Below are 19091 nucleotides of genomic sequence, written 5' to 3'. Positions count from 1 at the left end.
GCCACACTCAGCATGAGATGATATCAGATGTTTTTGCAGTTGAATTTATTTCCACCTCTCAACCTTTTACTCTTTCCAACTTTCTGTCCTGTTGAAAAAAGAACTGACTATGACCTTTTAGGAATATAAATAAGTCAATAAAGAATCAATGAAGAAAAAAGATTTAAATCATCTCATTTTATATGTTTATTTTGCTGAGTGGGTCAAGCAGGTATTAATCAATGTGGAACTCCCCTAAGGGAACAGACAGAGCCCTCAGCTCTTGCTACCACTGACCCAGCGTGGCTGGCCCAGTTTCTCCAGCTGAAAGGCAGAGCAGGGCCTCTTGTGCATGGGAGTTAGAAAGTTTAACCTGGGAGAGATGTGTCCTTAATGATGTTTTATACCCAGGGGCCTCCCAGGAAGAGAGCTTCGGGAAGGTTAAGTGGGACAGAAGGCAGCAGGAGCCACATACCAGGGGGCAAGAATGTAGGGAGATGGGTTACACCCTCAAATGTATGGGGCGGGGGCATCCTGCATGATTGCAGCAGCCCTAGAGACAGCTGTAGTACAGTCTGTGCCCTGGACTCACTTCCACCTCCAGTCTGGTTCCCATCCTTGGCAATCACTGCTTCTCCTGTTCCCACTCAAGTAGAGACAAGGCAGGCTAAGGGGCTCAATGAAGGCCAGAACTGGGCCCTGGAGCAAGGACAGGCGCCTTGCTGAGTCTTCTCCAGCAGCACTTCCTGAATGGGGAGAAAGGAGCTGCCCACCTTGGAGGGAGAGCCCCTGGGGGACGGACAAAGTTGGAGCCCTTTGGAGTTCAAAGTGAATCTAACTAGGGGTAGTGAAGGGAGAGTAATACAACAAAAGCTGTAGAAGAGCAGTAGATATTTGATGTGCATCTTGAAGGATGAGAAAAACTTCACAAGACAGAAAGAAGCAAAGGCTCTTTCTGGCAGAGGGAAAGTTTGCACAAAGGTTGTGAGACCTGAAAAGCCTGGGAAATGGGGAGTTCAGTGGAACAAGACCAATGAGTGAGGTGCAGATCTGGGGGTGGTAGGAGGCACCTGAGATGGGAAGGTGGGATTTGGCATGGTTAGGAAGGCGCTGAAAGCTGTGCTGTAAAAAACTTGCCCTTGTTACATGGGACAGTGGGAAGGCAAGATAAGAGACCAAGAAGTCGGCCTGAAATAGTCTTGAATTAATTCATCTAATCTCTGATGGGCTTCTGTACAGGCTCACCTCCTGGAGGTCCCACAGTGAAGGCCAATTTGACACCCAGGGAACTTCTACTCCATCTCCCGGCCAGCCTGACTGTCTCTTTCTCCCAAGCACATCTTGCCTACTGACCCTCTCACCAGAGCTGAAGCTCCCTAAGGACTGTGTTATTTATCTCTGCCTGGCATCCTCACTCCAAGGTCTGCTGGGCAGAAAGTGATGAGAAATCAGCTGTGGAAATGGCCTTATTGCCTGGGGGAGAGCATGGGGGAGGAGGTCATCAGATTGAAATCCTCCAGATCTAGAGCCTGGCAAGGAAGTTCCTAGCGTGGTGGACATTTTTACTCCTGCCCTTAGTGCCAGAGTCCATGGAGACATTTAAAGGGCTGAGCCACAGCTGTGTGCCTATGGGGGGGGGGGGGCTCCACAGGCGTAGACACGTGTGACTGAATCACTCTGCAGGCATCGCCTCCAGGCCTGCTCTGTGCACGTTGAGGGCATCTATGTCCACAGGCCCCCTGTTCTGGGGTCTGCACATGTTGGCGTCCCTGTGGATTTCCCTTCAGGTTCTGTTTGTTTCTGTACAGATGCAGAGCCCCTGCCTCATCTTGAAAAGAATCCTGTTGTTGGTGATATTCTTGTGGTGACAGTGTCACCACACCCGCCTCTAACTGTGCACGGGCACACACATACCCGGTGCCCCCCAGGAGCCGCGGGCTCTGAGAATTCCTGAGAGACTGCCTGGGCCACTTGAGTGGCTGGCTGCTGGGCTTTTTGCTTTCTTGGTGAAATAAATGGTCCAGGAAACATCTCTGGGAATGACACTTCAGTTTTGGTTTCACTTCAATAAAATGCAGCAAATATGAAGCAGCAAGGATTTGGGCGACTTCCTCTGACTGTTTTGCTGGGAAAACTCCAATGTCTGGAGTTGGGGAAGAGAATCCTCGGAGGTTCCGAGGAGCTTCCAGCAGACTCCGGTCCTGGCCCTAAGTGGTTCATCAAAATGCTGACTGAGAAGCTCGCTGCCCTAAGCATGCTCTTCTTCAGAGGCCAGTGGGGCAGATATGAGTCAGTTTGTCTGTGATTTCCCAGTTGAGACAAATACTTCTCATCTTGTGTGTCTAGACCCTATCACAGTCTTCACCGACTCCACCCCTCCCTTGGGGGAAGGCATTGCCCCCTTCGTGGGCATCACCAGCTCCTAAGTCAGAACAAGGTGGGGAAATTTGTCATCAAATAAAGTCAATACGTGCTGTCCCCCCATTATTACCAGTAACTCATGCAATCTCTGCAGCTCCATCTTTCTCTTTCTCTGCGGGCACTTGGGGAGCTAAGGGGACCTCACTTGCGCAATTAGCTTTTCTTGTCCTGTCTTACTCTGTAGAGAGGGTTGCAACACAATGAATGGAAATCTCAGCTAGAGGGTAACTTGGGGGCCTACTTGTCAGTTACACATTCAGTTTGCATTCTGCCCCCACCTCACACCCCCTCCTTCTGTTCCAGGATGCTTTGCTGGGCTGACCATCCAAGCAAAGAAACACCACCAGAGAAATACAATACGAATCCAAGGGTCAGGACTCAGATGCCTTTGGAGTTCCTTCAGCTGCCCCACTAATTCCACATGGAAAGTCAAGGCTCAGAGGCTTAACTAGTCACTCCAAGTAGGTGTGACAAGGGGCAGGCCCAGGGTCCAAGCATTCTGATTCCCAAGTCAGTGCCTGACTTCTGTGACCCAAACTATGCACCCAACAGGAACAAAGTATGCACCCAACAGGAGCAAACTCCCAGTAGGAGCAAACTCATAACTGTGCAGCATGATAAAAAACGTGGTTTTCGAGTTCCAAAGAGCCATATTCAAATCTCATCTTGGCCTGGACTAGCTGTTTGGCACAGGACAATTACCTTCACGTCTTTGTACCTCAGTGCTTGCACCTATCCAGTAGAGGTCCAGTCCTACCCCTCTTCAGGACTGTGATAAAGATTTAGTGAAATCATGGATTTGCAATCCTTAGTCCCACCCCTGACTCAGAGTAAATTATCAACAAATGTGAGTGTCCCCTCCATCTGGAAGCTGACAAATTCAATTAACCAGAACTAGCCCCACCTCCATTTCCCACTCCTGGTTCACAGAATCATAAATCTTGTGTTGGAAAGGCACTCCATAAATCATCTGGTGCAGCCCGGGTTAGCAGAGCTCTCACCGTATTTGGCTCCGTGTGGCCCCCATCTTTTGCTGGCTCAGCCTGCCTCACTGTAAGCAGAAGAATTCCCACCAGGGCAGCCAAAAAAAGGGAATAATGCTGTCAGTGGATTCCACAAAAAGGCTAATATTAGCTGGGCAGGAGGATGAAGGATGTTTCTATATTTAGAATCTGTGTCTTCAGCCCTTTCCTGGAGCAGAAGTTGGGGGGATGACAAGGAGGAGTGGTTGCAGCCAGCTGACCCTGCGAGGCAGGCAGAACAGAGCAGCTGGGCCAGTTCCCTCTCCCTCACGTTGATTGACTTCTTCTCTCCTCAGGAAGTGGGGGAGCAGGAAAGAAGGCCAGCAGGGAGGGCGGGAGACTGTGAAGGGGCCCCCCAACAAGGCAGCTGGGAACAAGTCAGTGACAATGATGTGCGCCTCCCGGGACTCTGCTCAGGACACCAGAGTGACTGGAGGGGGCAGTGGGGAGACCAAGAGGGACAGCATCTATTACTTCTTCTCTAAGAGGGTGTCTAGAGAGGGGTTTCCCTGGCTTGGTCCTGAGAGAGATGTCCAGAATTGAGGCCCGGGTGTCACAGGCGCTGGGCCTTGGCCAGCATAACCCACTGACCACTATGACTTGCACAGTTTTCCTTGTCACATGGTCCCTCTCACCTAATGTCTGCTCTCCCTCTTATTTTCTGATAAACTCATGCTGGGTCCTAGCTCCTGTCTTTCCCCTGTGAATTTTTCCTGCTCCCAGAAGACCCTACTAGTCCTAGGCACCCTTCTGTATTAGATAAAGATGCCCCATCTTCCAGGAAGACATAACCATTCACAGTGCACACAGCTGGGCCAGCAGAGTGCAAGCCAGATTTCAGATCCTGTTCACTCCATGGTGGGAGCCCTTGAGCAGTGCACAACCTGAACAAATGCACCTGGCAGCCATGATGATCCTCTTGCTCACACGTACCATGTTCCCACACATGCTGTGCAGGTTTATCACAGTGTGCTGCAGCCGGATGAAGGCCACCACATGAGCCCTGGGAGCTGAATAAAATGACAAGTGGCCCAAAGTCCAGACAATTAGCCCTAGAGCTGAATGATTCCCAAAAAGAAGCCTCCCCATCCTTAAAATGGTTTCCATCCTTAAAATGATGCAGATAAACAAGGTGATCTCCAGAGCCTCCTTTAGCATGGCCGTCTGACGAACTGCTCATTTTAGGCAGCATTTTAAAGATATCATCAGCAAAACACATGTGTTCTACCCTTCCCCCAAATAAAACCCGCATGATCCTAAGAGAAACAGAAATCACTTTTGATATATTCACAGTCTGCCTTTACTCTCATTTGCTCCCCTCTGCTGGAGTCTGGGCTGAACCAGAGCTTGTCTGGGCAGGATGCTAAGCATTACCTGTCTCCTGGGGAGAACCAGTCTCAAATCTCCTTTGCACTCAGTCTGGGTGTGCAGCTGTGGTCCTAGCACAGGCATGGCAGTCTTACCCAATGAGCTTTTGGAAGCTTTATGTGTCTGCAGCCCCTTCTGTGCATATTTTCTAGCACCACACCACTGTCTTGAAATGGTTACAAGGTTACATTCTCTATCTCTTTTCTTTTTTCCATCTTGGAGAAACAGGTAAGAGTCAGGGAAGGCCTGAGGGATGGAGAGAGGCTGACTGGCCAAGTAGAAAGCCCAGAGTGTGGGCACCTGCCTGGCGGAGCGGTCTTTCTCTCCATTGGGTTGCTTGTTTGCAAGCCACAGGACAGCAGTGCCTTCCCAACCTGCAGGGTGCAGTACACAGCAGCAGTGGGGGGCAGGGAGGTGCTCAGAAACAAGCTTGCCAACTTTGCCCGCAGGCACTTTGTGCACATAAATAACTTGAGAGCGGCCAAACTTTCCAGGTGAAATGTTTTCATGTGGTTGTGTCTGAGAAGCAGAGGCATCAAAAATAAAGAAGGATTAAAAAAAAAAAAACAACATACACAAACACAGCTCACATGTCCCTAGTAACTTGAGACTTCTCTGGGTATTATTTGTTTCACAAATAGATTGTAACTTGGCGATTTTTAGAATAGGAGAATGTCAGGGCTAGAAGGAACGTAGGAGATTTTTCAGTCTGGCGGATTTCAAACTTTTATTGGCCACAAAAGCCTCTCTTCAAAGGAGATTTTACCAGAGCCTCCAATGTATAAAATTGAGGAAGCAGGGCTGTTCTGGATAAAGTGGGCAGAAGCGGAGGGGAGGCCTTAGGACTCCCCGAAGGACAGTGCAACCTTAGAGAAACTGAGGCCCAGAGAGAAAAGTACCCTGGCCAAGGTCACATGCAAGTGAATGGCAGGACCTTGAAATGAACCCCACACCTAATCATGGGGAAGGTCATTTCACAGCTGAACTAAGATGAAATTGCTGCTTTGCTGCTTTCCTCGATGATCCCAAACTAGTCCTCTTTCTACTACAACAGGCTGCCTCTCTTACATGTTCAGGCTTTTTTCCCACCACTAATTTATAGCAGAATCATCGAATGAAACAGCTGGAAGTGCCAGCTCAGTGGTTTTTAATCTCTCTTCTTCCAAGTGTGGGGGTTTCAGCAGAGGATATACCAGGAGGGGCATGGGGTGAAGGGGTGGCCTGCTCTGCCATCCACTTGGCTAGACAGGCTCCCTTCTTCTGTTTCCCAAAGATTTCAGCTGGAAAAATATAAAGGGGTAAGAGGGTGCTACATGAAACAAAACAACAACAGTAAAAAAAGACTGAGAAATTCCTATGAAACGTGAACTTCCTCCGATGAGGAAATCAACCACCTGATTTAGTTGATTCCATGGAAAGAGGCTGAACTTTCTAAGGAAACAGAATTAAAGGAGCAAAACCCCAGGACCAGCATCATTTCATTCCCAGGACCAGCATCTGTTATCTCCCAGCAAACCTGTAAGAGCAAAGGTCTGATGCCACCCCAAAAGGCCCTCACACAGCTTTGGAAGCTTTGGAAATTCGCCCCCTCATAGCTAATGGCTAAGGGAGGCATTTGCCCTTGGGTCTTACCACCCAGATAGGGGTTCACATTTGACCTGTAAGTTTTGAACACTTATAACCTCAGTCACTTCCCCATACTGGTCCTCGTTTCTGTCAGTCCACCCCGATTTAGTACCCTGGCTCTTAAGGTATAACGATGCTTGCTGGTGCTGTGGAGGAGACCCATATTCTGTTCTTTCTTCTCCACTGGATGCTGCATCAAGCAGAACTGTGCAAACCCCTGCCTGCCAGCCTGCTGGCCCTGGAGAGCCAGGCTCCGCTCCTCCCTCACATCTTCACAGGGGTCTCCTTAACCTGTTGTTTGCAAGGTTGGCTCCTGGCTTTAAATCTAATAAGCTCATGGCTGACAGTTTGATCCTGTGCCTGTTGGAGGAGTTAGGCCTTCACAGAGCATTAATAGGATGCTGCTGACAAGGGTTTGGGAGCTTCCTAAGCCTCAGGGGGGCCCAGGCTTTAGAAGAGCCTTGGCTTGCTGGAGACAAGTCCAGTCCTGGCTCTGCCCTGTCCTTGCTGGGCCACTGAAGCCCTCCAAGCTGTCTCTCCTTTCTCTCAATAAAGAGGCACATACCAAATATAGCATTGTTCTGAGGGGTAATTAAATACTGCAAGGAAAGTGGCTGGCCCATGGTGGGCACTCAGCAAACTACCATTCCTTTCCTCCTGGGAAGCTTATGGCTCCATCTATTTGACACCAAAGCAGTTCACCTCTGCCTAAGACTCCTGGCAGCTTTCTTTCCCAGGGCGGGAGACAGCATTTAGCAATCATGGGTTTCATTTAACATTTTAACAACTTGGAATTGGATGAATCTTACATGCTATGGGAGGTCATTGTTTGACTGCTGGTGCTGGAGTTTTTCTGCTTTTATGGATGGCTCATAAAATAATGATGTATGTCATGACTAATGTAATTGATAGCCTCTTCAGTTCAATGAAACTGGGCATTAAGCACCTCCCATGTGCCAGGTTCTATCCCAGACCGCTTGCATCGGTTGTTTAATCTGTGCAATTACTATGCAAGGTCAGGATTGACAGCCCATTTTACAGATGGGGAAACTAAGGCGCTGAGATGTGAAGGAACTTAGCAGGTCACAGATTTACTAAGTGGTAGACTCACGAGTGGAACTGAGCTCTGCCTGACTCCAAGACCCGGGCACGTTTAGATAGCTGTGTGGAGAGGGGAATTGCTTTTCCTTTGCCTATCAGGACTGTCCTTGAGGAAATCCATGTCTAGGATCTAAAAGGCACTTCATTTCAGCCAGCAGAATCACATTAGACATTCAGTGATAAACAAGGAAGATATGGAGCTTAATGTTCAAGAAATCGAAGCAATTTCAACCCATTTAATGTTTTAATGGGATACTACTGAGGGGTCCTTACCCTAGACTAGAGGGGCCAGAGGCAATTTCCAGAAGGAAGTGATCTGATTTGAAAGTTAGCCCAGCAAAATGGGTTATGGGTAGTGGAGATCTTATGCCACGCAGAGGGAAGAGCAATGTGAGCAGGCCAACGAGCATGTGGCCAGTTGGAGAAACTAAAAGATCTAGATATCCACTATCCAGTAGGGTAGCAATACATGGCTATTAAGCACTTGAAAGTGGCTTGTCCAAAGTTAGGTGTACTGTTAGTGTAAAATGCACATAGGACTTCAGAGACTTGGTATGAAAAAAGGGACATAAGATGTCTCACTATTAATTTTTCTATATTAAGGTATGTGTAAAATTGTTTGAGATAAAATAGATTTATAAATAAAATAAGTGCAACATATTGTTAGAATTATGTCAATTGTTTCTTATTATTTTTTAAAATTGCGGCTATCTCAAAATCTAAGATGACACAGGGCCCACATGTGTGGCTTGCAGTGTATTAGGACATAATTCACTAGAAAATGGGAAGGTATTAAAGGTTATAGCCCAGGGAAGGTAAAGCTGGTGAGATCAGCTAGGAAGTTACACAATTCCAATTCGTTTGCTACATTAACTCATTTAATCTTCAGGAGGACTCCAGAGAGAGCAGTATTTAAATTCCTGTGTACAGCTAAAGAGACTGAAACTGAAAGAGGGGAATGGCTTCAGCGGGGATTCCCCATGTGGCCCTGCCTTGTAAAGAGCCCACAGCCCCTAATTGCCAGGGGCATGACCAGAACCGTGCTTTCTGGGCCTACCAGGGCACCCTCTACTCTCTACATCATGTCTCTAGATGTCAGCCAGTTTAGGACACAGGCATCTGACTAACCTGGGCCTAAACTTTACACACCATCCCTAGGATTCCATTTCCTTCACAAATGTTTTCCCAGCCCCTTACTCTAAGCTATTAGCAAAAATGCAAGCGATACCTGGCAATTATGCTCCCATAAATGAGCTATGACCCCCTAGCCATTTCCCCAGCTTCATTATTGATTGTTTAGATCATAACTGTTTTCAGAAAATGTACTTGTGGAAAGTGCATAGCGCACTCCTGAACATTCACCACCATTTCTAGATTGTTCTATGCCTCCCACCCCTTGGCATGAACATATAATACACAGCCATTAGCACCACATCCTGTTTCTCCAAAGCCACAGGATTGAGAGGTAGCAGAGCAGAAACTCAGGCGTGGTTCCAAACCCCCCAAAGGGCAGTGTCTTCTTGGGGAGCAGAATTTTTTTCATTTTCTAAAATCAAAGATGGATATCCTTACAAATGTTTACCAAAAAGAACAGAAGGCTTCTGGTGAAAAGCAATACCCTTCCCACAGCCTCAGCCCCCTCCCAGAAGGCAACCATACTTAACGACTTTTGTTTTGAGTTCTTCCACATCATTAAATAGTACATGTTTAAACTGCTTCAAGTGATGTATCAGCTTCACAGTCTCCATTGCCTTCCTGCTGGGTTAAGTGAAGGCTTAGCTCCCTGACACCCTGCCTCTCCCACCTCCTCCTCGGGTGCACTCACAATTAGGACTCAATGTATGTCACATTTTCAGCTCTTCCTTTGGCCTCCTTTGGAACTCCACCTGATGCATTTAAATGAGAAGGATTTTGAAGGAATCCTGCCAAAGCCTCTTGAGTAGCCACAAGATAGGTCTCTGTCAAAGACTCCTTTATAGAAAGAATTGTTTTGTGGCACCTGAAAGGGGCTTGTTTTTTATGTAGTGACCTGGGTAGCTATCATTTAATTCTGTGTCATACTTTAGGGAATGATGTGGGAGCCCACATTTGAACTTCTGCATTTCAGGGGATGCCTCCTGCCTGATGTCACATGGATAATGATGACCACTGAGCAGTTGGATGGCACTGGACCACATTTTGCTAAATTTGGGGTTGTGGTTAAGAAAGCTTACTCATCTCAGTCTTAAAAAAAAATCCTTCGTCTTGCCTGACTCACAGAACATCAGAGATTTAGTGGGAACCTAAGCGTAGTTTTCTTTTGAAACTGCAATATAGGAAATTGACTCTGTATAATCAAGTTAATAAGCTACTTAGAGAAAGGGCAGGACCTAGATACCCAGATCTTCCAAATGGGACACAGGAAATGTCATATTTCATCACATTGCACGTGGGACTCCAGAACCATCCAAGCTGCCGCAGAAGGGGTGTAGAGTGAAATTCAGAGTAGGCTGAAGTTCATTAAGCTTGAAGTTAACCAGGCTGTGATAATTAAGCTAAAATGGCAAAAATATTCCTAAGAAAAGCACTGTCTTTTTCTTTCTGTGTGTGTGTGTGTGTGTGTGTGTGTGTGTGTGTATGCAGAAGAAATGCACATCATTAATGCTAATTGTAACTGCTAGTAAAATCCTTGTCTTCATTTTTGGAAAAGAAAAATATATCCTGCATTTGATATGTGCAGTATATAGGGCACTGTTGCATACTGAGAATCCAGGAACTTTTAAAATATTCATTTATTACTAAATTTTAGCTAGCAATTGCTACATGCCATGTATTCTATAGGTCTTGAAGGATATAATGACAACCCTATTCCTACCTTCAAGGAGTATGCTTTCTGATCCTGTCTAGACAGACAGACATCTCCAGGGGACAAATATAATATACTGGACACAATATACTAAGAGTGTGGACTTGAATCAGACAAATGATTGTTTTACTCTGGTGCTCATGAACCAGATGATTTTGAGCAACTCCTGACACTTTCCTGACTGGCTTCCCTTTTGAGTCATGGCAATAACCTATTTCTTGCAGTAGGGTGAGGACAAAGTGAGATGAAAAGTTGTAATTATGGGCCTCCCCGGTGGCGCAGCAGTTGAGCGCTGGGTTGCGAAGCTGCCCACAGCCTCTGCGGCGCCGGTTCGATCCCCGGCTGCTCCCCGGCCACCGGAGGAGGGTCCCGCATGGCGGCAGACCTCTCCTGCCGCCCGCTGCTCCCCTCAGCAGTGTACTTCGGTCCTTCTGCCTGCTCTGCTCCCCGCTCTGGCTCTGGTGAATTCTCTCACCCTCCCGCTCTTCTGACTGTGCCCAGTGCATGTATAAACAAACAAACAAACAAACAAATAAATAAATAAAATAAAACATGCCTCTATTAAAAAAAAAAATTAAAAAAAAAAAAAAGAAAAGTTGTAATTATGTAAAATGCCAGCCCAACACCTTATCAGATCTGGACTGTGCATCAATTTAATCTTTTTTTTTTAGAGGCATGTTTTTATTTATTTGTTTGTTTGTTTGTTTTGTTTCCCTCCCAGAAGCAATGGGAGGGTGAGAGAACTCACCAGAGCCAGAGCGGGGAGCAGAGCAGGCAGAAGGACCGAAGCACACTGCTGAGGGGAGCAGCGGGCGGCAGGAGAGGTCTGCGCGCCATGCGGGACCCTCCTCCGGTGGCCGGGGAGCAGCCGGGGATCAAACCGGCGCCACAGAGGCTGCGGGCAGCTTCGCAACCCAGCACTCAACCGCTGCGCCACCGGGGAGGCCCTCAATTTAATCTTTTCCCTCAGATCCAAACCTGCCAGGGAAATTTCAAGGGAAGGGCGATGGTTTGTCAGTGCTGGAGGGGGAAAGGCTCCAGGGGTGACTGTCACTGAGCTGGACCTTGCAAGGTGGGAAAGAGAGGGAGGAATCCCAAGAAATGGAACTGGTGAGGCCAGGGTGTGTCATGGCAGTGCCCGTGGCTTGCTGAGGGGAAAACTTTTCCTTTTTTAGGAACAGTCTCAGGGGAGGTCTTTTAGAAATCTCAATTACTTTTTTTTTTAAAGATTTATTTATTTATGCATATGAGAACTGGGGTATAGGCCAGAGGTATGGGGGGTGAGAGGATTCACCAGAGACAGAGTGGGGAACAGAACAGACAGACTGACTGAAATACACTGCTGAGGGGAGCAGTAGGCAAGTCAGGAAAGGTCTGCTGTGCCATGTGGGTAGCCCCCTGGCCAGGGATCATACTCGTGCTGCAGTGGCTGCATATTGCTTCATTGGTTGTGTCTTAACCCCTTGTGCCACCAGGGAGGGCTCAATTAATTTTTTAATTTTATGAGGAGTCCTAGGAGAAAGATTGGGATGCTTTTCAGGGCCAGAAAGCTGCCATCCCCTGGGAAACCTATACTGAACCTCTGGTTGAGTCTAGCAAAGGCTATGCCTTCAGCCTGTCCTGGTCATTCCTGTGTCTCAACAATAGTGTGATTGTGGAGATACGACAAAACACTTTGAGTCTCAAATCCCTTTATAATATGGGAAGAGGGACAATAAAATATAACCATGCTATTGTTATGAGTATTTAATATTAAGCATTCAGAGCCTTCCTGGTGGCCTAGGGGTTAAGTCTCAGTGTTATAGTCTAAGTTCGATCCCTGGCCAGGGAGAATCCAACATGGCGCAGCAGACCTCTCCAGTCTCGCCCACTCCTCCCCTCAGCAGTGTATTTCGTCAGTCTGCAACATACTCTGTCTCTGGTGAATCCTCTCACCCCTTGCACCTCTGGCTTACACCCCCTTTCTTCTACGCAAAATTAAAATTAAAATTAAAATTAAAGAAAAATACTTCAGAGCATATCTAATGTACAATGAGCTCTCAATAATTGCTAGATTCTTTAAGGTTTTTTGTTTGTTTGTTTGTTTTTTGCCTTGCCTTCCTCCATCATGGGCATCATTTCCTATTGACATTAAGGCTTCCACCTAGTCTCAGTAGCCTGTGACTTTGGGAGGGCAGGACTGAGGCTTAATTCTCTCTGTTCCTTTGGCCTGGTTGGTGGGCGGGGGGTACGGGGGTGTCACATACAGTTGGCTCTCAGGGAATGACCACTGAATGGAATTACATTTGTGCTGACCGGTGATTGTTATAATGCTGTAGAGTGGAACTCAGAGAGTGTGTTGAGCCTGGAGGCAGGAGGACATAGCTGCTGGGAAAAGCACTTGGTCTTTGGTGTCACACAGATTGGTTCTGATAATCCTCATTTTGTCATTTATTCTTGGCTTCAACTTTGTCAGCTGGAAAATGGGGACAGAAATCACTATCTCTGGGGTAACCAAATGAGATAACCTGTGTTGTCATTTTATTTAACTATAAGTTCTTTGTGTCTGACAAGGTTTCTGGTCCACAGTTGATGCTCAGTGCTCAGTAAATACACAATAGCTTCCTGGTACCTAGAGAACAAGCCTTCCTCACAAGGTGGCTACCTGATCAGGCAATGCCAGGTCACAGATCACCACCTCCTCCATTCCCGTCCTAGGTGGAAGGGGCGTGCAGAGCTTGTGTGCCGAGAAGCCAGTGTTGGTGCCAATGCAGCAAGCTGCAGGCTTGTGAGTAAGCAGTGGCAATCTGGAGACCTCACCTTAAACAGCCAGATGCCCGAGGCAGGGCTGGACCTGGGTTTCCCCTTTGTTAGATGCTGTGATGTGCTCAACAGAACAGGCTGTCTACCCACAGTGTCCCTGGGGTACAAATGTGAACACAATCCATCCCCCCTCCCCAATGGTCACATAGTAAATAGAACCTTCTGGAATAGGGTGCAAAACACAAGTACATCGAGCATCACACAAGAACCCAAAGGAGAAAGTGACTTAACCACCTCCAAAGTCCTTTAGAAAGACAAGAGAAAGGCTCTGCAAGCATAAACCTGTCTTCCTAGTTGACATTCAGGGGCCTCTTCGAAGGCCTGAGGGCGCTTGGGCAGGTGCTCTGTCAGAAAGTCAGGATAAGCTGGCTGTTGAGTGCAGCTTGAATATTCCCCCTCCATCTGTCTCTCACTCCAGATTTCAAGATCTTCTACTGGCCAGAAGGTAGCACAATTACATGCTAGCCTTTAATCCCAAGACAGATAACTCCATCCTTAGCTTTCAGAAGTCTTCATGGACCCAAGTTTTTCACAGGCCTCAGTTTTCTTATTGGGTAAACTCAGTGAGTTAGAACAGCTCTCCACTGGACCCTTAATCAAGTCTGTTCCCAGCCTGGGACAGTTTAGTAGGGTTAATCATACAGATTATACAAGGGAAGCAGAGAGAATTAGCCTGAGACTGGGAGGATTTATGGTGGGCTTCCTGGAGGAGGTGATGCCAAAAGAGAACCTTGAAGGACGAATAGGCATTTGTCAGGGAAGGCAGTCAAATGAAGTTGCCTGAGATAAAATATGAGCGGTAGGTAGAACTGGAATCTAAGTGAGGAGGATGGTGGTCTAGGGATGGGAACTATGGTCAGTGTTAAGTTGTGAGAAAAGACAAACTGGGGAGATAGTAGAGCTTAGAAGCCGATGAGACCCTTTTGTAGTGTGTAAGGGACTAGAACTTGATCCTATGCAGATGAATCTAAGTCATTTAAAAGTTTTGAGTAGGAAAGTATGGGACTTGGATTTTTAAAATATATATACACACACCATATATATTTGTATATAATTCACATACATGAAATTTGGCAATTAGACTGTGGAACAGAAACGAAGTCACTTTGGCTACAAATTGGCAAAGGGAATCAAATCACTGGGCATCCTCTTGAATGGCACATTCCTACTTGTGCACACCCCAGGCACTAAGCACCAGTTTAGTGCCCTACAGGCTTCAAAAGCCTCTTGGGGAGATGGAACCAACTGGAGGGAAGCAAACCTTAAAGGCCCTTGCTTAGAGACAAAGAACATTCTAGCCTGAAGGTTGGTGCTGCTGGGAAGAGGGCGCCATGGGGACAAACCCAGGAGCCACTAAGGGCCGTGGCCTGGCAGGCTGTGTGCAGGCCTTGGCTTCTCTGTGAGCTCCCTGAAGAGCTGGAAAGGAACCTGCTGTGGGGAGGTGGAATAAGGCAAAGTGGGGGAAGGAGGACACCCGCAGAGCCGCAGGGAGAAGAGAAAGCCCAGAAGCAGTTAATCCTGCTGGTTGAATCGTTTTTATAAACGACACTCTAAAATCAAATAGATGCAATAAAAACACAGTGGCCTTTTCATTAAACATGCCACAGAGGCCCCTTGTTCAGCAGCCATTGTCAATCAGATCTGTGCCATTGTCTCTTTCTCCAACCCCATATAATTGGCATCTGTCTGGGAGAAAACAAATAAATACCAGGCTGGCATTTCAACTAGGGCTGTAAGGAGCTGGGGACACTCCTTTTCGGAGTCTCCTCGGCCATCAGGTCAGGCCAGGGTCCTGAAGAGGCCTGTGCTTTCCCAGGAGAGACCCTGGACATGAGGCCCCACAAAGCACAGCTCCCTGCTCCCCTCCTGAAAGGGTCTGCTCTGCTCTTTGGCCGCAATCACTGCTCCAAAAAGAGCTTGCTTTCTGCTTTCTGTCTGCAGAACCCCAGGAGAGATAGTAGGAAGGGTTAGTTCTGTTATTTTCTTTTCAAGAAGTCAAGGGAAAAAGAAGACATCACATTCTCTGGCTGACTTTGGATACTACCACTTAATAGCAGCAACATAGCGCTTACGTTAAATAATACCATTAGAATTAAACTAGCATGGTTAACTAGTACTCGCGTTATTGTAGCATGAGGAGACATGCTAGACTTATTGTGACTAAGTAAAAATAGTGTCCTCCCAGCACCCTTATTAACTGAGAGCTTTGTAGCAGCATTATTGTTAGTTACTACTTTGAACAACATGTTCATGTATGGGTGATTCTCATTATTCACGGTAGTTAATGTTCTGCAAAGTCTCTGCAAATACTGAATTAGTGAATACTGAACTATTGTTCCTAGAAAAACAAAGAGCCTGTTACAACCTTTTCATCAGCTAATCAATACATGACTTTTTTCCTGTATATTTCTATTTAAAAGCACCCTTAAAAATATATCTTGATTCATTAATATTTAACTCTGGCTATCCGCTCTATAACTCATGCTTGAACAAAACTTATCTAACACACATGTTTTCTGCTAAGGCATGTCATATAGCCTTATGTTCTTGTTTTTAAGAACACTAGATAACACTTCAGCACTATGCTTGGGGCCATTTTAAACAGCAGAATCACCAACAAAAATGCAAAAAATGCAGCACAGAGTAGTCTCCAAAGAGAATAGTTGTTAACAGTATGAAAATGGAAACAAGAACTTTGCCCTGTTCAACCTCAGCTGGAAATGCGTACATTAGGAAATGTCCCATGTCTCTGAATGACCACAAGAGCACAGTATCGATTCTAGAGTTACAAATAAATTTTAGTAAATAAACAAATTTGCAAACGTATGTTCGACAAATATAGTCAGGAGCTACTGTGCTGTGGTTCACTTTAGTTCTCTGTCAGGCCAGTTCTCCCATAGATTGGTACAGAAACAGGTTCAAACAGGTTCAAAGAGGTGAAGTGTCTTGTTCAAAGTCAGGCAGCTAGAATGTGGTTCGTTATATGACACGAGGTCAGTTAACTGCAGCCCATGGGCCTGCTGCTTGTTTTGGTAAATAAAGTTTTATTGAAACAGTCATGCTCACTTGTTAACATACTGTCTGTGGCTGCATTTGTGCTGCAGTGGCAGACATGAGTAGTTGCAACAGAGATTACATAGTCCACAAAGCCTAAAATAGTTATGGCTCAGCCCTTTAAGGAAAAGTTTGCTGAGCTCCATATTATCCCAAATTCTCTCTTCCAGTTCAAAGGGCAGAAAGTTCTGTGTGGCCTCAGTGCCAGAGCAGTCTGTGCTTTCCCTAAACACTTTGCTTTCCTCTCTGGAACACTGGAATATCATTGATGATTATGTTCCTTTCTTTATAATAATGTTAAGAGCTCAAAGTCAAAGACAAAGATTCCTAGCATTCACTTGATAGGAATAACATGGGTCTTCGATCTTGGTTACACCAGAAGGGGGTTAGATTATTTAAGCACATTTACAAACATGATCAATTTGTAGATATTACAGGCATCTGGGGGTTTCTAGTAATGAAGTGTTTCATCTGGTGCAGGACCTGGATTCTATATGAATGGTAGCCTTCCCTAAGGAGACAAAGACCTAGTATATGTAAATAATCTTTTTAACTACCATTTACTGAGGGCTTATCGTATGCCAGATACTGGACCGTAGGTTACGTGTGGCTTTTTTCACTTTATGGAACATGCTATCTAAGCCAAGGGAATCTAAACTATGGGGGCAAGTTTCATCATCTCTTGACAGATGAGGAGGCCAAAGATCAAAGATGTTAATTTGTGCAAGATAACACAGTAAGAAAGTGACAGATCTGAGATTTGAAGTCAAGCGTGTCTGACTAAAAACCTATTCCTCACACTGTACCCCGTCATTCTGGATAGCTTCCCCAGCATCAACCTTCATACTTCCAAGTCTTAAAATTAGTACTGTAGGCACTTTGGACATTCTTCTTATGTTGGGACTCACATGTCTGGATTTGAATGGGGTTGCTGTGGGACATTGGGGGAAGATGGGGGCCATGTCAAGAGCAGACACAGAATATGGGCAGGATGACTTTGCAGTAGCCCAGGTGAGCGATGGTAGTAGGCTGGATGCTGGTGCTGGAGTGTGGATGGAGGGAATTTTGTAGGAAGCATTTCTGACAAGATTCCATGATTGACTACAGCCCGATGGTAAGAAGGCAGCAAGGATGGCTCCCAGTCTCCAGCTGGGGTGAGTAGGTGAGACTGGCAAGGAAATGAGCTGCCATCTCCACAGAAGCAGAGCTTGGGACAGGTGTGAGATAGCCGTGGATGAGCACGCCCAGGGATGGTGGCTTTCGTCCCAATATATAACTGTGCTTCTGCCTGTCTCTCCCACAAAACTGCAGTACTGAAGGGCAGAGCCTTTGTTTAATGTGTGCAACGACTTCTTCTTTTTGTTTTTTGTTTCCCCCCCCCCCAATGATTACTCTTTCTGAGATGATTCTGAAAGTCTTACCAGTTGCTCAGTCACTTGTGCTAGAAAGAATATAAGAAAAGTGAAAGCTATGCTTTGGTTGATTCAGCATCTATTCCATCTCCATCAGAACTAATAAATACTTGCTGTCACACAGTTATTGCAACTCCTAAGCTCTTTGGTATACAACATACACAGAGAGTTATAAAGACTCTTGTAAGGAAGTCTCTAGTGAGCCCAAGACCTGTACATTTCAGACTGATGGACAGAGGTGTAGGAGCGTAGCCCACCCCGCCCCCCAATCCTCTTCTTTAGCAGCAACATTTGTGAATAGTTGTTGAACATCTGGATGTTGCAGGGTACTTTCCAGAACTAGCATGGAAGCTTATGAGAGCAGGGATTTTTGTCCGCTTTGTTCATTGGTGTATTTCCCGTGCCTAAACTGATTGATGCATCGTAGGTGTTCAACAAATATGTGTGGAAGGATGAAGCAGTGAGTAAAGACTCTTCCCTTTGAGGAGGAAGATGCAGCTATTCATCCAACATTTACTATGTGTCAAATCTTGAATCAGGCCTTGGAACATAGAGTAGAACAGCCTAAGACATTTTAGGAAGAAGACCAAACTGCCAAAAGATTGCAAGAGTTCCTGGGACAAGGATTGTGGCAATTACAAAGGTATCACAATGAGCTGAGAAAGATAAGTGGGGGGTAGGGCTGACTCTAGGAAATCAGGGAGGGCTTCACAGAGGAGGCAGCCTTGCTCTGAATATTGAAGAATGAGCAAGAGTTCTCTGAATGGGAAATGAGGAGGACATTCAGACAGAGGAATTCTTTGGGGGAGGGAGCTGAGGCAGTTGCTGTGGTCATTTACAAGGATACACTTTTACGCAGAGGGCAGGAAATGGGAATATATAGTGTATCCTTCCAGTGTTAGAGAAGAAATGCGTATTTTTTTTTCTGCATTCCTATTCTGTCCCCATCTCTCATATTATCACCCTACTAGAAGATGGGGGGAGGAGAGGAATAGGAATGAGGATAAAGTATATTAGTTGGAGAAAAAAAATCACACACAAGGAAGACACAGATATATATGTAGGAAAAAAAAGAAAGCAAAATGACTCTGGACAGCACTTTCCAATAGAAATATATCTTAATTTATCTAATAGTCACATTTAAAAAAAAAACTGAAGAGATGACATTGGTTTTAATAATCTATTTAATAGTGACATTATATATAAAATATATAAATAATTCTATATTAAATATAGAATTTTAGCATGTAATTATTATAAAAACTTTTAATGAAAAGTTACAATTCTTGTTTTCATGTTTATTCTTTAAAATGTGTTGGGGGGGGGTCCTCCCTGGTAGCACAGGGGTTAAATTCTCAGGGCTATGAAGCTAGCACCAGCCACTGAGGCATGAGTTCAATCCCCAGTCAGGAAGCTGACCCACATGGCGCAGCAGACCTCTCCTGTCTTGCCTGCTACTCC

Source organism: Talpa occidentalis, unplaced genomic scaffold (assembly GCF_014898055.3).
Source record: "Talpa occidentalis isolate TD23 unplaced genomic scaffold, MPIMG_talOcc4v2.1 talOcc4.3, whole genome shotgun sequence".
Lineage (NCBI taxonomy): Eukaryota > Metazoa > Chordata > Mammalia > Eulipotyphla > Talpidae > Talpa > Talpa occidentalis.
The sequence above is the reverse complement of the archived record's forward strand: the minus strand, read 5'-3'. Positions refer to the sequence as shown.